This window comes from Diadema setosum, chromosome 6 (assembly GCF_964275005.1).
Source record: "Diadema setosum chromosome 6, eeDiaSeto1, whole genome shotgun sequence".
Lineage (NCBI taxonomy): Eukaryota > Metazoa > Echinodermata > Echinoidea > Diadematoida > Diadematidae > Diadema > Diadema setosum.
Window position 1 is genome coordinate 5,951,677 of NC_092690.1, and position 8,201 is coordinate 5,959,877.

At 41.1% G+C, this 8,201-nt stretch overlaps 1 pseudogene; it reads left to right on the top strand.

Annotated features, from left to right (window-relative positions):
• Positions 1–4,196: 4,196 nt before the first annotated feature.
• On the top strand, positions 4,197–7,524 carry LOC140230193 (uncharacterized; annotated as a pseudogene).
• The last annotated feature ends 677 nt before the right edge of the window (positions 7,525–8,201 follow it).

Below are 8,201 nucleotides of genomic sequence, written 5' to 3' on the forward strand. Positions count from 1 at the left end.
TTGTTTTCTGACTTTCCCTCTCGAACTGATGTGGTGAAACATGATGTTGATGTTGGAGACACTGATCCAATCAAACAACCACCATATCGAACAAATCCCACAAAAATGAAACACATGGACAATGAGATAGAATACATGCTGCGCAATGGCATCATAGAGCCAAGCAATAGTGCATGGTCGTCCCGATGTATTCTGGTACCAAAACAAGACCAAACATACCGTTTCTGCACAGATTACAGAAAAATAAACTCTTGCACAAAAACCGACTCATATCCGATCCCGCGCATCGATGACTGCATCGATAGAATAGGCAAAGCGAAGTATGTAAGCAAGTTTGACCTGCTGAAAGGTTATTGGCAGATACCTTTAACACAGAGAGCAAAGGAGATTTCTGCATTTGTAACTCCACAGGGCCTTTTCCAGTATGCCGTGATGCCGTTTGGCATGAAGAATGCCCCGGCTACATTCCAACGAATGATGAATGAGTTGATTCGTGGATTGGATGGCTGTGAGGTGTACCTCGATGATGTGGTGATTTACAGCGATTCTTGGGATGACCATGTGAAAACGGTGAGAGAGTTGTTCAAGCGGTTGTCAGCAGCAAGTCTCACAGTTAATCTGGTGAAAAGTGAGTTTGGGTATGGTGAAGTGCAGTTTCTTGGTCACGTCGTTGGTCATGGTCAAGTTCGACCAATTTCGGCGAAAGTGGAAGCAGTGGTAAACTTCCCTACTCCGACCAAACGAAGGGAGCTGATGCGGTTTCTAGGGATGGCTGGATACTACCGGCGGTTCTGTCAGAATTTTTCTGATGTTGTCGCCCCCCTGACGAACCTACTGCGCAAAGAGGTGAAGTTCATCTGGTCCAGCGACTGTGAGGACGCTTTCAACCAGGCGAAAGCTCTTCTGTCTACCAGTCCGGTATTGAGGGCGCCAGACTTCAACCAGCCGTTCACCTTGATGGTGGATGCCAGCGACATTGGTGCAGGTGCTGTGCTGACTCAGCGGGATACCGATGGACTCAATAAACCGGTATCCTATTTCTCCAAGAAGTTCTCGCGAACGCAACGCAACTACTCGACTGTCGAGAAAGAAACACTTGCGTTGGTCCTGGCACTGCAACACTTTGATGTGTATGTGAGTGGTGCCCAAATAACTGTGTTCACAGACCATAACCCTCTGACTTTCCTGCACAAGATGAGGAATAAGAATCAGAGACTGACGCGTTGGAGCTTGCTACTCCAGGAGTACAATTTGGACATTCGTCATGTGCCAGGAAAAGACAACCTTGTTGCAGATGCCTTATCTCGCGTGTGAACTTTGTAGATGACTTATATTTTGAATGTTGAAAGCGATGACAGAACGCTTTGCTGGCAAAGGCATATCTTTGTGTGAAATATGACCCGAGGAGCGACATCAATAAATGAACGCTTTGGTGACAAAGGAAAATCTTTGTGTGAAATGTGACACCATGAACACATGCTAATTTCGCGTTAAAATTACAACTTTGAAGTTCATGAACGAGTTTGAACTCTAAAGGAGCCATTCAAGTTTTCATGAGAACAGTAAATGCACGAAAAACTGATTGAACTCTATGAGGAACTTTGAAATGTGCTCTTTAACCGAATCGCATGTAGATACCTTGTGTGGAATTTAACACATTTATTTTGTTGTTTTATTGTTTCACGTGACAGATGTGAGTGATCAAATTCATGTTCTGTACCAGCATTATGGAAAATTGTTCTGTTCAAAGCCTTGGCACATTGTATAAAACATGATTTATACAAACACAAAAAGGACAAAAGCATTTGATAATGCAATGGGATCTTTATCTTTAAAAAAAAAAAAAACAGAAAAGAAAAGAAAGAAGCGCATTCCTAAGTGTTTGGTTATACAGTTTTCAAAATAATGATTGTGGTCAAGCTTTCATGCATGCTATATGCATGTTTATGCTATAACTTTGTGATAGTGGTTCACAGAATATAAGGTTTAGCCGTATGGAAAACGTTTGTGCTGTAATATGACTTACAGTGTAAATGCACACATGTTAAGATTGGAGTATTCTGTGTGTTAATTTGTTTACTGGTTAATAGAACCAGGGTGGTCGGAACCAAGCCAGCACGATGTTATATACATACATGTATGTAACATAGTGAAGCACTTTGCAAAAGTAATCTTTGAGAGGTTAAGCTTCTTGATTACAGCTTTAGTATGTGTATTGTGAAGCAAGCATTTTGTGAGCAGGTAATACAAATGTAATCAAAACAGTATTTTGGTTGTTGAGCTACCTAGCTCCTGTCGTAAAGCACAGGTTACATCATGGTTATGTGTAACATTCTTTTGTTGGAAAAAACAAAACAAAACGAAAAGAAACAAAGATACAGTGTACAAATGATGTATGGATAGTTTCACAAAACGCACGTTGAGTACATTCTGTACAAACAGTGATAAAGATGAGAGTTGAAACGGTTGTGTTAATCTGCTTTATCAAAAAATAATACCAAGTGCATGTACATTGTATACCTATTGTATTCTATTGAGTGCAGATTATATGATTCCTTTGACGAGCTCCAGAATGTTACTGTTGTCAAGGGTTAAAGAGACAACTCAAACTTTTACTCAAATTTATGGTTTCAATTTTGGGAATATTATCCAGCTATCAGTACCGCTGTACAGTGTGAAGACTATCTGATCATGTGAAGTCACATGCAAGACTGTAGACACAGAATATGCTACATGTACATAATTTGTCAGACAGCAGTGCTGCTAAAAGCTTTCGATTGTTTGTGCCTCTTTATAGGCACACGTGTTGTTGTGCCACTGTTGTAAATTGCATAGCATTTATCCTTTCAGAATTTTTGTGACTGTATGCATGTACAGGATTGAGAAGGAGTTGATTACAGGCAGGTTCAATATATTTTATGTGTTCAAACTATATGCATGATACTGTACACGGTCAAGTTTACATCGCATATGTCTTACAAGTTGCATATATACACAGTCTAGAGCTAGAAACAAACAGACTGTAACAAGGAGATGTAAGTGCCAGAAGATTTGATGTCATGCTTTTTATTATACATGTACACTGTAGTTCGTGTAGGTTGTTATGTAGTTTAGACACGAGATCCTTCTCTACAATATAATTGTTACGGATCTCTCTCTTTAGGAGGGAGGTGTTATGTGGGTGTTATGTGGCATTCCATACTCTGAAGCAAGATGGATGCGGACGTGTGACCAACGGGATGGTGATCGTTTTCCTACAATAAACGGCGTTCATATCTGGAGATGGTTGTATTTTATATACAAGTTTCGTTCTAATGTGTTCGAGAAGTGGTCGGACCCGTAACAATTGTCTTCAAACTTAAATCTGTGACCCCCCCCCCCCCAAAAAAAAAAAACAACAACAACAACAACAACAACAACAACAACATAATTTTGTTGAATTAAGGGCCACGTGTCTATTAGGAAAATAAGTCATGCATTGAAAATGCGCTTCACTTCAACAATTGTTCTCCCCGTTTGTCTATCATCGATAGGGCCTATAACATGTCACGAAATCATGCAGTGAACACATTGTTTTTCCAGCTTTCTGATAACGGTAGTTTTATTGATTAATAAAATTAATATAATAAAAAACGGCTTTACGTTTCACAAAAAAGAAAAAAAGAATAGAAACTTTGCCTGACTGAAACTAGTTTTAATTTGTTATCGGAAGCGCCTGCTTTGTCAGCCGTTCGTTCTTGTCTTGTTTTATTTATCTGTTTTCCCCCAAAAAAATATCCAATGTGTTTTTATAAAGCTCATTGACGGAAACTGAGGAGGTACAATCCCCAGGCTCTCCTCCCTCTTTTCTAGGATCAACGAGTCAGCGAGAAGGGAAACCTCTTGTTGTGTGCTATAGTTGTTGCCTTCTTGCGATGTCATTGCTTGCTTCGCTACAATATTCAAGATTTTCTGCATGGTCGCGTCACGACAACTAAACGTCCTTTGAAGTTACTCCTGATTCACGCCAATATTCTGATTTATATAATCACACAACACATAGGAAGTGACTGACTGAGCAGAGTTCTTCATCTGCCTATCTTCGTCTCTCATATCAGAAGGAACAGCTTCTGAAATCATGGAGAAAAATGCCGAATAATAAACCCGGCGGAAAGTCCAAAACGAGGTGACGGTGCATTTACAATTGGCTTCGGGCAACATCGTCGGCTAGTCCCGCTGACACAGACCCCCAGGCCTCAGCTGATCACCGAAGTGGCACTTCCTCATTGACCATGAATAACGTCAAAGAAACTCTTCAAGCGCAAATAAAGGAGGCATTGTTCTCGGATGACATCATTGAAAGAATGCAGGAGGTAATCACCCACGCCATTTTGGAGAAAGAGGTAAGTGACACAGCGTGTGTACAGAGCCATTTCACTGGACCTAGCACAGGTAAAGACCGTACAACACTCAATGAATGCAAAAACTGAAAGCATTGGAAAATGACATCTCAAAGGTACAGCATGACACTGGAGAACATGAGCAGTATTCCCGAAGAGAATGTCTCAGATTCTACGGGATTCCAGAAACCAAGGACGAAAACACTGACGCCGTCATCATTGATGTCGTCAAAAAAACACCTTGGCATCACCCTCCAGTCTTCGTGCATTGCCAGGAGCCATCGTATTACACCTAGGTCAAACAGGAAACAGAGCGACTACAGGCACACTAACCCATCATCTTCAAATTTGCAGCCTACAACACTCGTCAAATGGTCTAAGACGCGAAGTTCCGCTTCAAAGGCAGCCCGATCTTCGTGCACGAGGACCTGACGCTGCAGCGATGGACACTCGTCAACGCCGCAGCAAAAAAAAAAAAAAAAAAAAAAAAAAAAAAAAAAAAAAAAAAAAAAAAAAGTCGTCCGTGAAACGAGTATGGACCAAAGACGAAAAAAAAAAAAAAAAAATCTACGGGAAAGACGACAAGCGAGTCCCGATCAGGAACATGTCCGACATCGAGAGACTGCAGCAAAGAAAGGTTAGCTGCAAGACGAACCGGTGAACTAGGCCAAATATGAATATCAAGCAGCCTACCCATGTATTGTTTGTGATAAAAAAAGACAATGCTACCAAAATGCACTCTTATGTTCTGTATGGGGACGATGGTGTCATTTGAAATGAACTCCTTACAGTAAAAACATTTATGTTTCAGACGATTACTGGATCTGCCGATTTTGTTGTCTATCTGAATTACCATTTCATATAAACAGTGATTGCATTAATGATATATCTGATGAAGGTTTGCACATTGATAATGAATGTGCATCCCACAGAGATGAACGTCTAGTCTTGGAACCCTGTAAAGCGAAAAGAAATGTATTAGCGTCCGTGGAAGAACGTATGGAATCAAATCGCTCATCTAAACTGTACATGGATGACAAAGAGCATTGATGACTTGTGTTTACTCACTACTCAAACAAATATACACGTATTAACACTGAGCGAAACACATCTTAATCAATCAATAACTATTCATAAAAACAAATTATTGTGTAACGGTTATAGCCTAATCCCTAAAGACACTGATAGATCAGGGGGAGGTGTAGCTGTGTATTTGCGAGATGAAGTTGATTATATTGTACAATATGACCTGATGAATTTCGAATTGGAAATGTTAATTATTGAAATAAAACGAGTATATGCAAAGCCAGTCTTGATTTCTACGTGGAATAGACCTCCTCACTCAAATCTGAGAGCATTTGTGACCCGCGACAACGGTTTCAGGGAAAAGTCGGGCATTTTGAACATGCATTTTTTCACTGAATCACATTGCCCATTTCCTAAGCTTTGCATTGATATAAAACACTTGTATTCTTCGGCACCATAAGTGGGCATAGAAAGCGAAATAAAATGCACTTTTTAAGTTGTTAGCCAAACAAAATTGCGAGAAAACGGGCTTTGAAGATTCACCTCTTACTCAAAGACAATGTCAGAGCGGCGATGCGAGGTGAGAATCACCCATCCGTACGATGGTGCCAATCGATGTGAAGCTCCGCCTCTAGCAACCACATCGCCTTCTGATTGGCTCACTGAGAGAGTCAAATTTCCCGGGCACCCTTCCTCGGAGCTCAGCGTATGGAGCCGAAAAACAATGCGGTTCGCTCGGGTTCGTTTTACCAGTACGTCTTTCAAGATGGCGGATACGATAATTGCACGTATGGTGTACATGTGTATGGTGCACGCATTTACGCAATGGCATCCACACGCCATGATCTGGTGCATGTAACAGGAGCGGGTGGCGAATCCACACATTTACAAATCGCGTTTTCATTGTTGTTGATTTGACTTTATCATTGGCGACCCTTTTGAAGGCAGAAAAATGCCAGAGCTGGCAAGGGTCACGCTTCCTTTTTGATTTGTTTTTACAAGCCGTGCATATGTTGCCTTGATCGGTGGTGTTGATTATATCAAAACAAACAAACAAACACGTACGACTCGTTAGTTTGGTGCGATCTTGATGTGTAGTATTTCAATATAACAGGTTACATGTGGCCTCTCCTTTCCTCTCATCATCCTTCCCTTGAGTCAGTCTGTTGTCATAATTTTTACTACATGTACAAGAAGACTTTTTTTTTCTTTTTACACGATTATGTCGTGCTACATGATTTTTTGTTTCACTTCCGTTGTCGAACATTGCGGTAGAATAGTTTGGATAGAAAGCCAAACGAAGAGCACGCACTACAGAGCGAGCGTATAAACCACTATAGCAAGAACAATGGAGCATGTACATTGTAATCATGCACGCGTGGACAAAGCATTCCCAAAACGCTGCAACTGGTGTCTCCGAAAGCCGAATTATGTAAATGTTGTGCGACGCACCAGCCAATCGCATGCGAGACCCTGCGCCGTAGCAACGCTGGGGATATTGGCGCGGCGTTCGAAAGAAGCTCGAAACTGACGAGTGCGATTCAACATAGGGTGCTTAAAATTCCATTTTCGATAGGAAAGACGTAGTCTTATGCTATGAAATTTAGTGTAGATGTAGAAAACATATCAAAGATTCGATTTCTGCAAAAAACCCAAATCGACAAAAATTATGGTAAAAATCTTTGTGCCCCGCCTAAGAGGGAATTTGCTCTTGCGACTTTTGCCTGAAACCGTTGTCGCGGGTCACATTTGATTTGCTTGAATCAGTACGTCAGAAGATAGAAGATTTAGATTACGAATGTATATTATGTACTATGGAATCACAGGGAGTCTACATAAGTGGATATCTTCATTTCTGACAAAACGACAGCAGTCAGTAGTTATCGAAGAAGCCTAGTCCAGTCCTGTTTGGGTATCTTCAGGTGTCCCACAGGGTACAGTCCTTATACCTCTATTATTCCTACTATACATCAACGACCTCCCATCTGGATTTAAGTCCAAAGTATGTCTCTATGCCGACGACTGCATACTATGCCACGAAATCCGTGCACCATCAGATAGTGCTGTTCTCCCAAATGACCTCAAGCGCTTGGAAAAGCGGGCTAAAAATGCCAGATGATCCACTTCACAAAAAGGTGTTACCAGCATCCCAACTTCACATGCACTCTACGGTCACCACCTTGCTGAGGTATCACAACACAAGTATTTGGCATAACCCTGTCATCGGACCTAAAGTGGATTACACATAAAATTATTGACAGCATCATCAACAAAGCAAGCAGTATGCTTGGATTCCTACGGCGTAACCTTAATAGAGATCCTCTAAAGGTCAAATTGCAGGCATATAAGTCTAGTCCGCCTTCCCCAGGAGTAGTGTAGCCCTGTTTGGGACCCGTATACTTTGAGGCTTATCCAAAAAGTAAAGGCTATACAAAGGAAAGCTTTATAACCGCTTTGTAACCAACCATTATGACTATGTGAGCTCTGTAACAACCGTTCTCCAGAACATCAAACTACCTACCTTGGAACATAGGCGTCACATGAACAGCATCATATTTATGCGTAGAACAATCCATGGCCTGGTTTATTTGCCTTTGAAAGACATGATGAATTCCACCCTTAACCACTTAGAAGAACCAGGAGTTGGAAACGTCTTCAGATTAACCTCCCTACTTCCAGAACTGATCTTCATCTACATTCATTCTTCCCAAGAACCATGAGATACTGGAATGCTTTATCACAAGCAATAACCAATATAGCTGATTCACGTTTATTTAAAGATACGTTATTCAAACA